The following is a 16,913-nucleotide window of genomic DNA, read 5'->3' on the forward strand; positions in this document are numbered from 1 at the left end:
AATAAACTCCTGTTTGTTAAGGCCATCCCATTTGTGGTATATTCTTGTTAGAGCAGCATTAGGTAACCAGAACGTCTGCGTTAGGAGGTGAGAGGAAAAAAGCAAAAGGAAAGTTTGGGTAGTGCATATAAGCAAGTGGGTAGTGCATATAAGCAAGTAATTAAGCAATAATGAATGATAAGATAATATACAGAATCAAAAAAATTTTTTTTTTAATCCAAGACTGGAATTTTTTCTTCAATAGATGAATTTCATCACACCAAAAACATCACCCGTGGTTCATAGGCCTCATCTAACCTCGTTTCTGTAGCTGGACAACTCTTAGATTTTACTCATCAGCCTATTGAATGGTTCCTTTTTCAGAGACATAGATACCATCCCCAAACTTTCAGACTCCTTGTTGTTAACTGTCATGGCTTGCTGAATTAAAGCAGCTGAATTTGATACAAGTTCAATGTTGTTTGCTTCAAAAATTAACTAATCTTTCTGGGCCTGAGACATTGAGCAAGCAACACCTGGCCTCATCTAAACCTGAAGGGTGTATTTTTCGCCCAAGACGTTTTGGATTTCAACAAGAGATCGACTCTCCTGAACAACATGGTGATGGGGAAATGAACATACATGGAACTTACGTTGTAACGGAAGCCCAGTGTCACATTCTTGATCGTGTTCTGAACATGACTAGAGATAGTGCACACTTTAGCCTGTTCCTTTCTATTTCCCCACCATCTGCCAACACGAAGCCTCTTCTTTTCTTTCCCAGGAGACTGAGTTCTGCATTGATATGATTAAAGTCCCTTTGCAAGGTTCTCCTGGGGCCCTTCACAATAATTGTGTGTCCCTCCAAAGTGATGTCAACATTTTTTGGAATGTTGACAGTCTCATTGCTGAAAATGGTCTTTCTTCTCACAGTAGAGAGACTCTGGTGGCATAGTGCCTAAGGTATTTGACTGCTAACCAGAAGGCTGGTGGTTCAAACCCACCAACCATTCCTCAGAAGGAAGATGGGGCAATCTACTTCTGTAGTGATACTGCTTCGGAAACCCAAGGAGGGGTTACTATGAGTCTGATCCCACTTGACGGCAGTGAGTTTAGTGAGTTCTCACAGTAGATGTGGCAAAGAGAGAATGAAAACTTATTTAAAGAACTGTTTCAAATTCTTATACTTTAATGCAAAAAAACAAAAAAACTAAACTCACTGCCATCAAGTCAGATCCGACTCCTAGCCACCCTTCATTGGGTTTCTGAGGCAGTATCACTACGGAAATTTCACTGCATGCTGAAACAAGGCACAGGATAGCAGTTTCAGCATCCCCTGAACTTCTCTGACTTTTAAAACTACTTAGAAAGAGAAGTTTCGTTTTTCCTTCTTTATATCGTGTTGTTTGTTGTGCTGGACTCAGCTCCAACTCATGACAACCTCATGTATAACAGAACAAAATATTGCCTGGTCCTGTGCCATTTCGTGATCGTTAGTATGTTTGAGTTCATTGCTGCAGCCATGGTGACAATCCATCTAAATGAGTTTCCTTCATTTTCATTGGTCCTCCACTTTACCAAACATGATGTCCTTTTCTAGAGATTGGTCTTTCCTGATCATATGTCCAAAGCAAGTGAGTTGAAACCCCACCATCCACACTGTAGTTATTGTCACAATAGATGGATCTCCTTCATCTGGTCCCAGATGTTGCTCTCTTTTTCTCTTGAACAAAACTCAAGGAAACCCTATGCTTATTTCATGTATATAAATTCACATAAACATCAGATTGGAATGAATATTAAAATAACCTAAATAGAAGGTCCTTTTAAAAAGTAAATTGAAAATATAGAGTTTTTATTTAGTTAAACTAAGATTGATTTTTTTTAATGTCCCCAAATATTAAAAATTAAGCTCTTCAAAGGATATGACCTAGCAATTCTACTCTTAGGTGTACATCTGAGAGACTTGACAGTGTATGTTTATACAAAAACCTGTACATGAATGTCCACAGCATTATTCATAACGTCCGTAAACTAGAAATCATCTGGACGTCCATCAACTTATGAATACATAAACAAGATGTGGTATATCAATACAACGGAGTATTATTTATCTGTAAAAAGGGATGAAGTGCTGATACATGCTGCACCTTGGATGAACTTTGAAAACCTCATGCTAAGTGAAAGAAGCCAGACACAAAAGACCACATATTGTATGATTCCATTTGTATGAGATGTGTGGTGGTTGCCAGGAGATGGGAAAAAAAAACACTGCTGTCAAGTCAGATCCGACTCATAGCGACCCCTCCTTGGGTTTCTGAGGCAATATCATTACGGAAGTAGATTGTCCAATCTTCCTTCCGAGGAGTGGCTGGTAGGTTTGAACCACCAGACTTCTGGTTAGCAGTCAAGTGCCTTAGGCACCACACCACCAAAGATTCCAAGTTGGTGAAGGTCTTACTTTTTGAAACCTAGGAGGCTGTGGTGGTTCTACCCCCAGAGGCCATGGGCCTATCCTTTGAGCCTGAGGCAGCTCTGCTTCCTGTTTCCTTGGTCTCTCTGCTTCTGCCAATTAATACCTGAAAGCAACCCACTCTGCTGGAAATCTTCCTGCCCAAAAGGCACTCAGCTTTCTCCCTCCATAGACTGGCAAGGCTATTGCTGTCTCATGCCAGTCTCTCTGCTGGGATCACAGGTCAAGGACGCACCCTACTCCTCTTTCCACATTTTAGGTATCTGTCAGAGAAGCACCCAACTTGCTCAATATCAAATTCTGTTTTGGTTACTTCATGCTACTCTAATAGAAAATACCACCAATGGGTGACTTTAATAACAGGAGTTTATTCTCTTACAGTTTCAGAGGCCAGAAGTCTGAGTTCAAAGTGCCAAGCTCTAGGGGCTGGGTGAAAGCCTTTCAACCTTAGATTTCAGCTCTGCCTCTTGTTCCCACTAGCTCACTGGAACTAGAGGTGTCTCTTCACGCAGGCAGGCTAACAAGCCCAAGGTCAACAAGTAAAAAGGCACAATCCCAAACAACATGGCAGGCTACTAATTCAAGTCCAGAGAGAGTCCCAAGATCGGCAGGAAACATGGCAGGCTGCTGAATGAGGACTCAGCTACAGGGTCCAGACATGCTAAAAAGCTACAGAGCCCGTTCTCAAAACTTCTCCTTTTATACTGGAAGGAAACCACTTCCATAAGGCAGCTACTCAGCTGCTCTCAGTTGATTTCACCACGGAGTTGATTACTAATCTCATCAGGGTAATAAACTATATCCAGCTGCCCAGCCACTCAAAACCAAGCCCAGCCAAGTTGACGCATAACATTAACTGCCAAATAGCCTAAAGAGCTTATACAAAAGCACTTTAAGACTTTATTCAAATTTCCACTTAGGTGTCTTTCTCTTTAGAATGGTGCCCATAATTATTCACAAGGAGAAAAGTAACTCGAATCAGATGCTCACAAGTGTACAGATATCATGCATACATAAACAACAAAATCAGGTTTTTGTTGTCGTTTTTAAAATTTTTATTATGGTAAAATATATATAATTTAAAATTTGCTGCTGTAATCGTGTTTAAGTGTATGCTTCTGTGATATTAATTCCATTCAAAATGTTTTGCAGCTATCACCACTATCTATCCCTAAAACTTTGTCATCACCCAAAATACATTCAGTACACCTGAAGCAGTAATTTCCCAGTCCCTCATCCAAGCCCTGAATTAACTTTTGTCTTTATGCATTTGCCTGTTCTAGATATTTCATATCAGTGGGATTATACAGTTTTTGCCCTTTTGTGTTTGACTTATTCACTTAGCATAATGTTTTCAAGATTCGTTCATGTAGTAGCATGTATCAGAACTTCATTTCTCTTTATAGCTGACTAACACTCCATTAGTCTCTAACTAATTAGTCTCTAACTAATACTCTATTAACCTACTAACCAGAAGACTGGCAGTTCAAACCCGCCAGCCACTCCTCAGAAGGAAGGCTGGGCAATCTATTTCCATAGTGATACTGCCTCAGAAACTCACAGAGGGGTCACTATGAGTCGGATCCAACTTGTCGACAATGAGTTTAGAGGTTTTTTTTTTTAATACTCCGTTGTATGCATGTATATATCATTCCACATTTTATTTATCTATTCATTTGTTAATAAGCCTTGGGTTATTTCCACCTTTTGTCAATTGTGAATAATGCTACAGTGAACATTAGTGTACATATTTATGTTTGAGTCCCTGCTTTCAAGTCTTTTCAATATATACCTAGAAAAACAAAAACCAAACTCACTGCCATCAAGTCAATTCCAACTCATAGCAACCCCCTTTGGGGTTTCTGAGGTGGTAAATCTTTCAGAAGTAGATTTCCCAGTCTTCCTTCCATGGAGCGGCTGGTGGGTTTGAACCGCCAACATTCTGGTTAACCGTCTAATGCCATAGACACTACACCACCAGAACTCCCTATGTACCTAGAAGTATATACTGTATGTATTTATACTATACCAGTATATATGCTGGGAATATTCAGGTATTTAATCAGTTATCCATTCACAACTGCAGCAATTCCCCATTTTATCTGTTAATGAATATACCTTTCTTAGTTGATTTCACCATTTCATCAAACTGATCACAAAATCCATTAATACCTTCTGACAGATAGCACAGCTCCACTGAGTAGATGATCTGTGGGGGTTGGAGAATGAATTTAGGAAGGGCAGGGGGAAGGGATGTGAACAATAAACCAAGAAATGAAAATAAACTGAAAGGAATGTCAAGTGCAACTAGTCTAAAACACAATGGGAAACTGAACTCTTGACAATACAATGAATCACTCTCAAAGAAAAGTCAATTAAGCCATTGTTTTCAGAAATTAGTTGGAAAAGGATTGCTAAGCAGATGACTGTTGCACATCATCTTGAGAAATAGCTAAGTGACAGATATGTATGAAACTCACCATATGAATGAAGATATAAACACTCGTGTTAAACTGTTCTGAGTAAATTACTAATAACTTTATCTTTTAAGGCTCAGCAAGAAGAAACTGTGGTTAAGCAGCTCTTTAGATGACAAAAGGTTTTATTTACTTATTTTTTAATTGTGATTTGGGTGAAAATTTATAGAGCAAATTCATTTTCCATTCAACAGTTCATACACAATTTGTTTCATGACATTAATTGCAATCCCCACAATGTAACAGCTCTCTTCCTACCTCTTCCCTTTAGTTATCTTTTCCCTGTGCCCTTCTTTTCTATGCATTCCTGGCCTCTGAGCTATCTCCCTGTGCAAATGCTGCCCTCCTGATCGCCCATGATTGATTGTTCTAAGGAGTGTACCTGTCTGGTTCACCTTGTAGGCCTGTCTGTTTGTCTGGAAGCCATGGGAGCAAGTTCAATTCCTTATCTGAAGGGTGACTAGGGACCATAGTCTGGGTGGGGAGGGGGTTCACTCATCTCTATCAAACCAGTAAGCCTTGTCTATTTTATGATTCTGAGTTTTGTTTCACATTTTTCTCTTACTCTATCCAATATCTCCAGTTTTGACCCCTATCCAAGTGGTTGGCAGTGGTAGCCAGGCACCATCTAATTCTGGTCTAAGAGTCTTGTAGGCTGAGGTTCCTGTGGTCCACTAGCCCCTTGGACTAATTGTTTCCATGCAACTTTGATTTTCTTCACTCTTCTTTGCTCTAGACAAGGAGAGACCAATTATCACATCTTAGATGGCTGTTCACAAGCCTTTAAGACCCTAGTCACTACTCTATAGAACAATGTCCTTATGTAGTATGTTATGCCAATTAAACTCAATGTCCCCCAAGACCATGGTCCCAAGCCCACGGGCCCAGTGACTCACTCCCACAAGGTGGTTGGCTGTGGCTAAGAAGTTATCCTAACTTTGACCACATTAGCTCTATTATATATATGGACATTCTTATAGCACATACAGATATATATGTAGAAATATCATCTGCCAAATTTATATATGGTCATAGGTATATTCCCAAGTCCCTAAGAGGACATGGAACTAGAGATATCATTGCTGATATCAGATGGATCTTGGCTGAAAGCAAAGAATACCAGAAAGATGTTTACTTGTGTTTTATTAACTATGCAAAAGCATTTGATTGTGTGGATCATAACAAATTATGGATAACATTGAGAAGAATGGAAATTCCAGAATACTTAATTGTGCTCATGAGGAACCTATACATAGACCAGGAGACTGTCAATCAAACAAAACGAGGGGATACTGCATAGTTTAAAATCAGGAATGGAGTGTATCAGGGTTGTATCCTTTTACCATACTTATTCAATCTGTATGCTGAGCAAATAATCTGAGAAGCTGGACTGTATGAAGAAGAATGTGACATCAGGATTGGAGGAAGACTCATTAACAACCTGCAATATGCAGACAACACAACTTTGCTTGCTGAAAGTAAGGATGACTTGATGCACTTACTGATGAAGATTGAAGACTACAGTCTGCAGTATGGATTACACTTCAGTATAAAGAAAACAAAAATCCTCACAACTGGACCAATAAACAGCATCACGATAAATGGAGAAAAGATTGAAGTTGTCAAGGACTTCATATTAGTTGTTTATACAATCAACACCAATGGAAGCAGCAGTCAAGAAATCAGAGAACGTATTACATTGGGCAATTCTGCTGCAAAAGACCTCTTTTTTAAATGCATTTTATTGAAATACAATTCATGGACAGTGAAATACACAAAACTAAAGTGACAAGGGTCAATGCAGTTTTTTTTTTTTTTTTTTTTTTTTGCAGTGTTTCCTCCCCTCCCCTCCCATCTCTGGCAACCAACAAAGAAAGTTTCCCTCCATATGCAAACCTTTCCTTGACCCTCCACAACAATGAACTAATACTATATTTGTCCTTCTGTGATTGACTTATTTCACTCAGCATAATGTCCTCCAAGTTCATCCATATCATGCAGTGTTTTGCAGACTCTATATTATTCTTTAGTGCTGCATAGCATTCCATTATGTGTATGTACCAAAAAGGCCTCTTTCAAGTACTGAAGAGCAAAGATGTCTTCTTGAAGACTACGGTGTGCCTAACCCAAGCAATGGTATTTTCATTCGCCTTTTGTGCATGTGAAAGATAGACAATGAATAAGGAAGACTGAAGAAGAGTTGATGTTTTGAGTTGTGGTGTTGGTGAACACTACTGAAAGTACTATGGGCTGCTGAAAGAACTAAAAAATTTGTTCTGGAAGAAGTGCATCTGGAATGCTCCTTGGAAGCAAGAATGGCCAGACTTTGTCTCACCTACTTTGGTCATGTTGTCAGAAGGAAACATTCCCTGGAGAAGGATATCATGCTTGGTAAAGTGGAGGATCAACGAAAAAGGGGAAGGCCCTCATCAAGACGGATTGACACAGTGGATGCAACAATGGGCTCAAGTATAGGAAGGATCATGAGGCTGGCACAGGACTGGGCAGTATTTCGTTCTGTTGTACACAAGGTTGCTATGAGTCAGAGATGACTCGATGACACCTAACAACAACAACAACAACAAATATTCCCTTCTGCCTAGCCAGACCTGATCATTTTGTCTGTCTACCTATATATTCACTCATAGATTAATGTTTGCTATTAGTGATGATGCAGTATTGTATATTTTAAAATATTTACCTTGATGTCTGTACCTCTTGTGCACCTGTCCATGTCTTCCTTTTCCTTAGTGTTACTGTACTGGTCACTCACTTTTGGTATATTGCCCTTCCATTTACCCAAATCAATACTTGTCTCTTACCTAGCTAGCAATTTTCCCTCCCCTCTGCTCCCATCCCTGGTAACCAGTAAAGAAAGTTTCCTTCCATGTGTAAATCTTTCCTTGAATTTTTATAGAAGTGATCTCATACAATATTTGTCCTTCTGTGATTGATTTCTGTGAATTGATGATTGATTCTGTATTTATTTCACTCAGCATACTGTCCTCCAAGTTCATCCATGTTATGAGGTGTTTCACGGATTCTTCCTCATTCTTTAGTGTTTCATAGTATACCATAGTTTAGTTATCCATCCATCAATTGATGGGCACTTACATTGTTTCCATCTCTTTGCTATTGTAAATACCAAAAAAACAAACCAAACTCACTGCCATTGAGTCAGATCCAACTCATAGCGACCCCTCCTTGGGTTTCTGAGGGAGTATCATTATGGTAAATATGGGTGTGCATATATCTATTCATGTCCCAGCTCTCACTAAAGGCAGAAAGTTTTAACTGATGATGTAGTCATCCAACTCTTCTGTCTGTCTATGCTTATTACAAAAGCTTTGTGGATGAGAATTAGCATAAAGCCAATTCTCAGAAGGTGGAGATCAATCATAGCCTCGCTTTCCCATTTCTCCATCATTTCTGACACCAGCTACCCCATACATCTCTCTCTCTGTCCCTAACCACCTGGGGCTAGGTCAGACCTTACAAGTTAAGAAGACACCGTCCTTGGGTTTGTTAATTTGCTGAAACAACAGATAGAACTCACAGGAGATATTATACTTAGGACTACTGGTTTTATTATGCTAAAAGGACATAAATCAGGATCATTATACAGAAGAGATGCATAGGTGAGGTCTGGGAAGGTTCTCAGTGCAGAGCTGCTGTGTCTCAGAGAGCCCATCACCCTCCCATCACTGACCAGGAAGCTCTCTGGGCCTCAGTGTTCTGGGCTTTATTGGTCCGAATGATAGGCTAAATCATGTCTCCTAAAGCTAGTTGATATTGGCCTCCCAGATGAACTTTTTCTGGTTTGGGCAGCCCATACTCATCAGTACAAATCCTTAGGGGTGGCCAGGAAGTCTAGATCAAGATGCCTTTATCCTACAATACTCTATGGTCTGTGTGATCCTTTAGTCATTGAGGTTTCTGTCCTAGGTACCAGATCACACACAGTCAACACATACAATGTATGTATGTACGTATGCATATACACGGTTATGTAAACATCACCTCTTACTCTAAAGGACAGCATAAAGTCCAGTTCGTTGAATGGCAGCATCATTGAAACACCTGAAAGCTTGCTGTTTTTCTCCTGCATGCCTCCCTGGGCTGACTTTTTAACTCAACAGTTAAAGGTCTGCGTAAACTGCTCTTAAATCAGCTGTTTGGGTGGTTCAGCCTGTGTGGGTCAAATATCCAGGGAGCCATGCTTAGCAGATCAGTTGAAGTTGTTTTGTTCTTTAATTTATCTTTTATCTCTGTGCTTCTACATGTAATCTGCAAGGGTGTTTCATTTAGGGGCTCTTGTCACTATCAAGCCCTGAGTTTGTGTAGCTGTATTTTCTTTGCTGGGGGAAATATAGGCCAGCTAGTCAGCACTCCTTATGAAGTCATCATTAAAACAGGAAGACTTCCCAGGCCCATAAATGCTGGAAAACTGCTGCTGGCCACAAGATGCATCATTTTTTAACTGCATGTGTCTCTCGATCCCTCAGGGTCTGCAGGGGTCTCCTGTCAACTGGAGACCTCACAATTTTGCTATACCTCGCTCAGCTCCTCTACAAAACGAGGAGAAGTGAGCAGGATGAAGGGATGGCAGAGAGGGTGGTGGTGACTGAGGTGGATGCTGGCTTCCAGCTCGAGGGGCTGTCACCACTTTTGGTCCTTGTTCAGAGACAGAGGAAAGAACAAGCAGCCTCCACAGCCCTGGGTAGCTGGATAATATTTAAAAGATTTGTTTTTGTTTTTATCTGCCTGTATTTTCTTCCCATCTCTCATTCAAGTAGGTTGTTTAATACTTTACTGCCTCAAGGGATGTTTATGTAAGAGCAGAGGCAAAAAGAATCCTTTTGGTTCTTATTTACCCAGTCCTTAGGAGAATGTAGAAGGCTAGTGGTCAGAATTGAAAGAAGAAGGAGGGAAAAGTTCAAGAGTTTTACAGCGGAGTATCTTTAAGAAAGTTGAAGAGAACACATCCCCTTCAGTCTTGCCTTCCTGGCAGGTCTCCTGGGAGGGGGCAAGACAGCAGCAAGGAAAAGGGGCCCTCAGCCTTCCTAACAAGTCCCAGGTAGGGCATGGAAGCAAAGGTTGTCACAAGATCTTAAGGGGCTACTGGGAAAGGGACAATGTCTGTCTCAACTGTAACACCAGTGACAGAAGGGCATCCCTAACTTGTCATTGGATAAGATCATGAAAGCTTTGCCTGATCTCGAAGTGAAGAGCACCAGAAATAACTGAAGTTAAATATTTTACCAACCTGTCAGAAGGGGCCTCAGGCAGAAACATAATTGATGTGAAAAATAAAGAATTGCTGTTCTGTGTGTCTGAATGCGTGGACTACGAGCTGTATTCTCTGTACATTCATCAGGAGAATTGTGATGGTTTTTTTGCTGTGTCAGTACAGCTCAGCTAGAACTGTATGTCCAAGAATTCCCTCCTCTTTATTGTTGCACTTAGGCTTGACTACAAGAGAAAACTGAGATTTGGAAGAGGCCAAAGAGAAGCAGCAGCCATGATGCTCTGAAGGTTGGTTTCAGGCTCCGGGTGCATCTGTGATTCAAATATATTGTTGCTGACCTGCTGGCTCACCTTACTGGTGTGGGACAGCGGCTGGGCCCCAAATTCCTCCAGCTCCCACTCTAGCATTTGGGATGCTTCCCAAATACGCTTCTTATTGTTCTTAGCTGCCATGGAGTCGGCCCCTGACTCATGGTGACCTTGTGCACAATAGGATCTGACCATTGTGATCCATAGGGTTTTTCATTGGCTGATTTTTAGAAACAGATCACAAGGCCTTTCTTTCTAGACTATCAGTCTGGAAGCTCTGCTGAAACCTGTTCAGCATTGTAGCATCATGCAAGCCTCCGTTGACAGACAGGTGGTGGCTGCATATTAGGTGCGTTGGCCCAGAATCCAACCCAGATCTCTAGGTAGAAGGCAAGAATTCTGTCACTGAACCACTACTGCCCCCTCACCCAAAGAAACTTCTTGCCTTCAAATCCTTGTCTCAAAGTTGGTTTTCAAGAACACTCAAGGGAACTGAATATGATAGGCTTAAATTTAAAGACCTGCCTGAAGGTTTTGAAAAGCATCTCCATGTGTACAGGGTAGATATTCACAGTGTCTAATTGTGAATAGCCAATCAGAGTGAGCACCAGTCTTAGAGCTGAAGCAGGCTTCTTGTGCCTGTGGGGTCCCAGGAGTCCCAGGTTCTCAATAATTTATGTCCTGTACAGTCAGGCCAGTAGATAAGCATAATTTGTGAATAAGATGCAGCTGATGCAGATAAAGAGATGCACATGAGTATGACCTGATACAGCTGGGACCTCATTTCCTTCCTTAAGGCCAACCTCAGCACGGTAGCCTAGTCAAAAGAAACACAAATCCAACTCCAAAAAAGCCTTGAAAGTAAAAATGCCTTTACTAAAATATCAGAGAGGTTATCCAACACACAGTAAGTACTCTAGCCCCAAAGTTCCCTTCCTTAAGGCGAGTGCTTAAATCTTTCTTCATTTCTCCAAAAGCTCAAGCCTCCTTTGGGTTCTCCCTCAACTATCTTGTCATCTCCAAGTGCAAGGCCCACAAACAGTAATCACCCAGTGCAAGGTTCACAAGCAGTAGGGTTTCCATGTCACACAAACCAAGAGTTTTCCTTAAGAAGTTGAGGCTGATAACCAAACTATGGTACATTCACACAATGGAATACTATGTGACATTAAAGAATAATGAATAATACATGAATCATCTCACAACATGGGTGAATTTGGGGGACATTATGCTGAGTGAATTAAGTCAATCACAGAAAGGCAAATATTGCATTAGTTCACTGTTGTAAAAAGTCAAGGAAAAGTTTACTCAGGGAATGAAATTCACTTTGTTGGTTGGGATGGGAGGGAAGGGGAGGGGAAAAAAAGACAAGGTTGGGGTTGAGGAAGAGGATGGGGATGCGGGGAAGACTGTACTCCAGAATTTTTCGTCCCCATCACATGTGAAAATTATTTAAATTGACAATAAATTCAGGATCCATCACACCTCAGAGATAATTAGCATAGACTAATAGTACATTTACCGTTCAATTATTCCTCACTTCCTCTGGAAGCCACTTGGGGCCTATCCCAGGTTCAGATAGGTATTGGGGCTAGGGAGTGGGAAAAGTTGCTAATTACTTCCAAGATCATTGTAACATTCTTTATGTTGGCTTCCAAAGCTGACTTTGAGGACCAAGGTACACCTGACACAAGCCATGGTATTTTTAATCACCTCATATGCATGTGAAAGCTGAACAATACACAAGGAAGACCTAAGAATTGATGCCTTTGAATTATGGTTTTGGCAAAGCATATTAAATATATTACAGACTGCCAGAAGAATGAACCAATGTGTCTTGGAAGCAGTATAGCCAGAAGGTTCCTTAGAAGAAAGGATGGAGAGATTTTGTTTTACATGCTTTGGACATGTTCTCAGGAGAGACTAGTCTCTAGAGAAGGACATCATGCTTGGTAAAGTAGAGGTCAGTGAAAAATAGGAAGACCTTCCACAAGATGGATTCACACAGTGACTGCAACAATGGACTCAACAATTGTAAAGAGGGCACAAGACCAGGTAGTGTTTCATTCTGTTGTACGCACAGTCACTATGAGTCAGAACTGACTTGATGGCACCTAACAACAAGAACCAAAGCTGATGCTGGTAATGTGACCCGTTGCCTCCTGGCAACATGTGAAATTCTCTCTCTGCCCTGGCACAGTCACCCTCACAGTTCTTAGGTAGCATCTGCTCTTGTTGTCTAGACAGTAAAATCTAGGCTAGTGAAAAGGGCTTCAGAAATTGGCTGACCTCTAAGTCCTTTCCCATTTTATTCTTTTCAGCACTTAAATGTGAAGTAAAAATTTATGTGTTGATACAGTGCCAGAACCCCATTTTCTCTACTAACAAAAGAGAGTAGGAGGGAAGAAAATATAACACAGGCTTTATCTGCATGACCCACACATTATCATTCTCACAGGGAGCTTGCTTGCTTCCCAGGGTGAGAGCAAGGCCATTGGTTGTGTTGTCAGAAATTCCAAGTTGCTTCAGAAAAAGCAGCCATTACTTATGAAGGCTGAGCAAATTCCTCAAAATACCTGAACTGTAAGCCAAGGAATTCAGAAGTGCCAAATCCTTGCTGTCTCTTCCCCTGTTGTTATTTGTTGGTTGCTATCAACTCAGTTCTGACTCATACTGACCCTTTACACAACGGAACAAAACAGTCCCCAGTCCTGCCCCATCCTCACAACTGCTGCTATGCTTGAGCCCATTGTTGCAGTCACTGTGTCCATCCATCTCATCGAGGGTCTTCCTCTTTTCACTGAACTCTACTTTACCAAGCATGATGCCCTTCTCTATGGACTGGTCCCTTCTGAGAACATATCCATAGTACATGAGAAGTCTGACCATCCTTGCTTCTAAGGGACATTCTGAATATGCTTCTTCCAAAACAGATTTGTTCATCTTCCCCAACACCTAGAAAAACCCAGGCAACTAGCCACTGAGAAGGAAAAGATATTTTCAACTAGTAAAGTTTTAACATCCAGAATATAGACCTAACCCCTCAGGACATTAGTTGTCCGGTGGTAGAATCATTGTGTTCCACGCAGGAGACTGGGTTAAATTCGTGGTCAATACACCCCATGCACAGCTATTACCCATCTGTCACTAGAGACTCACATGTTGCCATGATGCTGAACAGGTTGCAGCAGAGCTTCCAGACGAAGATGGTTCAAGAAGTGCCTGGTGATCTACTCCTGAAAATCAGCCAATGAAAACCCTGTGAAACTCAATAGTCTGAATCACACCATGGACACAGCACTGTGCAGCATTTTGTTCCATGGTGTATGGGATCACCCTGAGTTGGGGGCCAACTTGATGGTAGCTAATAGAATAAATACATAACTCCAATAAATCAGTAAGAAAAAGAGAGACAACCCAAAAGAAAAAGTGAGCAAAAGTCTTGAATAGGGATTTCATGAAGGACAAAAATATGTTAAAAAAAGGATGCTTGACTTCATTATTTACTGTTGTTGTTGTTGTTGTTATGTGCCAGACCAGACTCATAGTGACCCCTCCTTGGGTTTCCTAGGCAGTATCACTACAGAAGTAGATTGCCCCATCTTCCTTTGAGGAGTGGCTGGTGGGTTTGAACCTCCAGCCTTCTGGTTAGCAGTCAAGTGCCTTAGCCACTATGCTACCAGAGCTCCCTCATTATTTACTAGATTAATGCAAATTAAAAGGGAAATGAGATACCTTTAAAACAGTCATCAAGTCAACACTGATTCAAGTGTGACCTTATGTGTGTCAGAGTAGAACCGGGCTCCATTTTGGAAGGAAATCACCAGGCCTTTCCTCTGAGGGGCCTCTGAGTGGACTTGACTCTCCAACCTTTTGGTTAGCAGCCACGTGTTTGCACTATTTGCACCACTCAGGGATTCTGAGGCACTTTTACACACTCACAAAAGAATCAACCTAATGCAGTGGAAGAGGAGCTATGGTGGTGTAGTGCTTAAGGCATTTGGCTGCTAACCAAAAGGATTGACAGTTCAAACCCTCCAGCCACTCTGCAGAAGAAGATGAGGCAGTCTGCTTCCATAAAGATTTACAGCCTTGGAAACCCAATGGGGTTGCTATGAGTTGGAATTGATTTGATGGCAGTGAATTTGATTTGGTTTGTATGCAGTTGAGCATAAATGTGGGGTGGCATAGTGCCTAAAGCATTTGACTGCTAACCAGAAGGCTGGAGGTTCAAACCCACCAGCTACTACTCAGAAGAAAGGCTGGGAAATCTACTTCCATGGTGATACCATCTCAGAAACCCAAGGAGGGGTCGCTATGAGTTGGATCTGACCCGACGGCAGTGAGTAATGTAGTAGTATCATTAATATCACATGCAAGTAAAATCTTGCTGAAGATAATTCAAAAATGGTTGCAGCAGTGTATTGACAGAGAACTTCCAGAAATGCAAGCTGGGTTCAGAAGAGGACGATGTGGAATGAGGGATATCATTGCTGATGTCAGATGGATCTTGGCTGAAAGCAAAGAATACCAGAAAGACGTTTACTTGTGTTTTATTGACTATGCAAAAGCAATTGATTGTGTGGATCATAACAAATTATGGATAACATTGAGAAGAATGGGAATTCCAGAACACTTAATTGTGCTCATGAGGAACCTGTACATAGACCAGGAGGCTGTCGTTCCAACAGAACAAGGAGACACTGTATGGTTTAAAATCAGGAAGGGCGTGTGTCAGGGTTGTAGCCTTTCACCATACTTATTCAATCTATATGCTGAGCAAATAATCTGAGAAGCTGGACTATATGAAGAAGAATGTGGCATCAGGATTGGAGGAAGACTCATTAACAACCTGTGATACACAGATGACATAACTTTGTTTGCTAAAAGTGAGGATGACTTGAAGCACTTACTGATGAAGATTAAAGACTACATCTGCTGTATGGATTGCATCTCAACATAAAGAAAACTACAATCCTCACAACTGGACCAATAAGCAGCATCATAATAAATGGAGAAAAGATTGAAATTGTTGAAGATTTCATATTACTTGGTTTCACAATCAATGCCAATGGAAGCGGCAGTCAAGACATCAAATGATGTATGACACTGGGCAAATCTGCTGCAAGAGACCTCTTTCAAGTGCTAAAGAGCAAAGATGTCTCCTTGAAGACTGAGGTGCACCTAACCAAAGCCATGGTATTTTCAATAGCCTCATATGCATGTGAGAGCTGGATAAAGAACAAGGAAGACTGAAGAAGAGTTGATGGTTTTGAGTTGTGGTGTAGGCGAAGAATACTGAAAATACCATGGACTGCCAAAGGAATTAACAAATCTGTCTTGGAAGTGCAGCTGGAATGCTCCTTGGAAGCGAGAATGGCTAGACTTCGTCTCACTTTCTTTGGTCATGTTGTCAGAAGGGACCATTCCCTTGAGAGGGATATCATGCTTGGTATCAGGGAAGTGGAGGATCAGGGGAAAAGGGGAAGACCCTCAATGAGATGGATTGTCACAGTGGCTGCAACAATGGGCTAGGGCACAGCAAGGATTGTGAGGCTGACACAGGACCAGGCAGTGTTTTGTTCTGTTGTACATAGGGTTGCTATGAGTCAGAGCTGACTTGATGGCACCTAACAACAACAACAACAACAATAGGTAAGCAAATTATCTATCTGAGCATAATTCAGTGATGCTGTTGGGGATCCTAGCATTAGTAAAATGTAAGGGGGAGAGAAGAGCAAAAGAAAGTAAAAAGGGAAGAGGGGGAGAGAAGAAAAGGAACAGAGAGAAATGAAAGTTTTTATTTGCTGGGAGGGAGGAACATGATAAATTTCCAGAGGTGGTTCTGCCAAAGACCAGCTTGGGTAGTGAGCAGAAGAGCCAGGGCCTGGGAGGCAGAAGGAATGCTGTAATGAGTCAGGGTCTGCAGGAGGTTTGAGCAGGCTGCCGGGTCAGGACTCAGAGGGCAGGTGTAGTCAATCCATTAATAGCAAGTCACAGGGCAAGAAGTGGGTCAGATAGCAGGTAGCAGACCAAGCTGTATGTACCCATAAGGCAGCCATACAGAGTTGCTCCAGTAGACTGTATTGGAACCCAGGCCATATCTCTAGTAGTGTGTTGGCACCCAGGTCATGTAGCCTCTGTCCACTTCACTGCAAGAGCACCTGACTTCACAACAGGTCCCCTGTGTGCTGATGGCTTCACTGTGAGGCACCAGACCAGCAAGTCTCTCAGCTTTACTTCCTCAAAACTTTCTCTTCAATTTGGAAAATGCAGGAAATCCCACTCCTGGAAATATATTCCAGAGAACTTCCCACCCTGCCTGGAGTGTGCAAGAGGAAGATGACTGACTCATATATGAGCACCTGAGGGTCAAAACTTAAAAAAGAAAAATTGCAGGAGGATATCATTATAAAGTTAGAGTATGG

The 16,913-nt window shown here is 41.5% G+C and overlaps 1 pseudogene; it reads right to left on the reverse strand.

Annotated features, from left to right (window-relative positions):
* Positions 1-340: 340 nt before the first annotated feature.
* LOC122150040 lies at positions 341-10,629 on the reverse strand (annotated as a pseudogene).
* Between the last annotated feature and the right edge of the window lie 6,284 nt (positions 10,630-16,913).

The sequence above is a fragment of the Orycteropus afer genome, unplaced genomic scaffold, assembly GCF_000298275.1.
Source record: "Orycteropus afer afer isolate SDZICR_OR568_19922 unplaced genomic scaffold, OryAfe1.0 scaffold00079, whole genome shotgun sequence".
Taxonomy (NCBI): Eukaryota; Metazoa; Chordata; class Mammalia; order Tubulidentata; family Orycteropodidae; genus Orycteropus; species Orycteropus afer.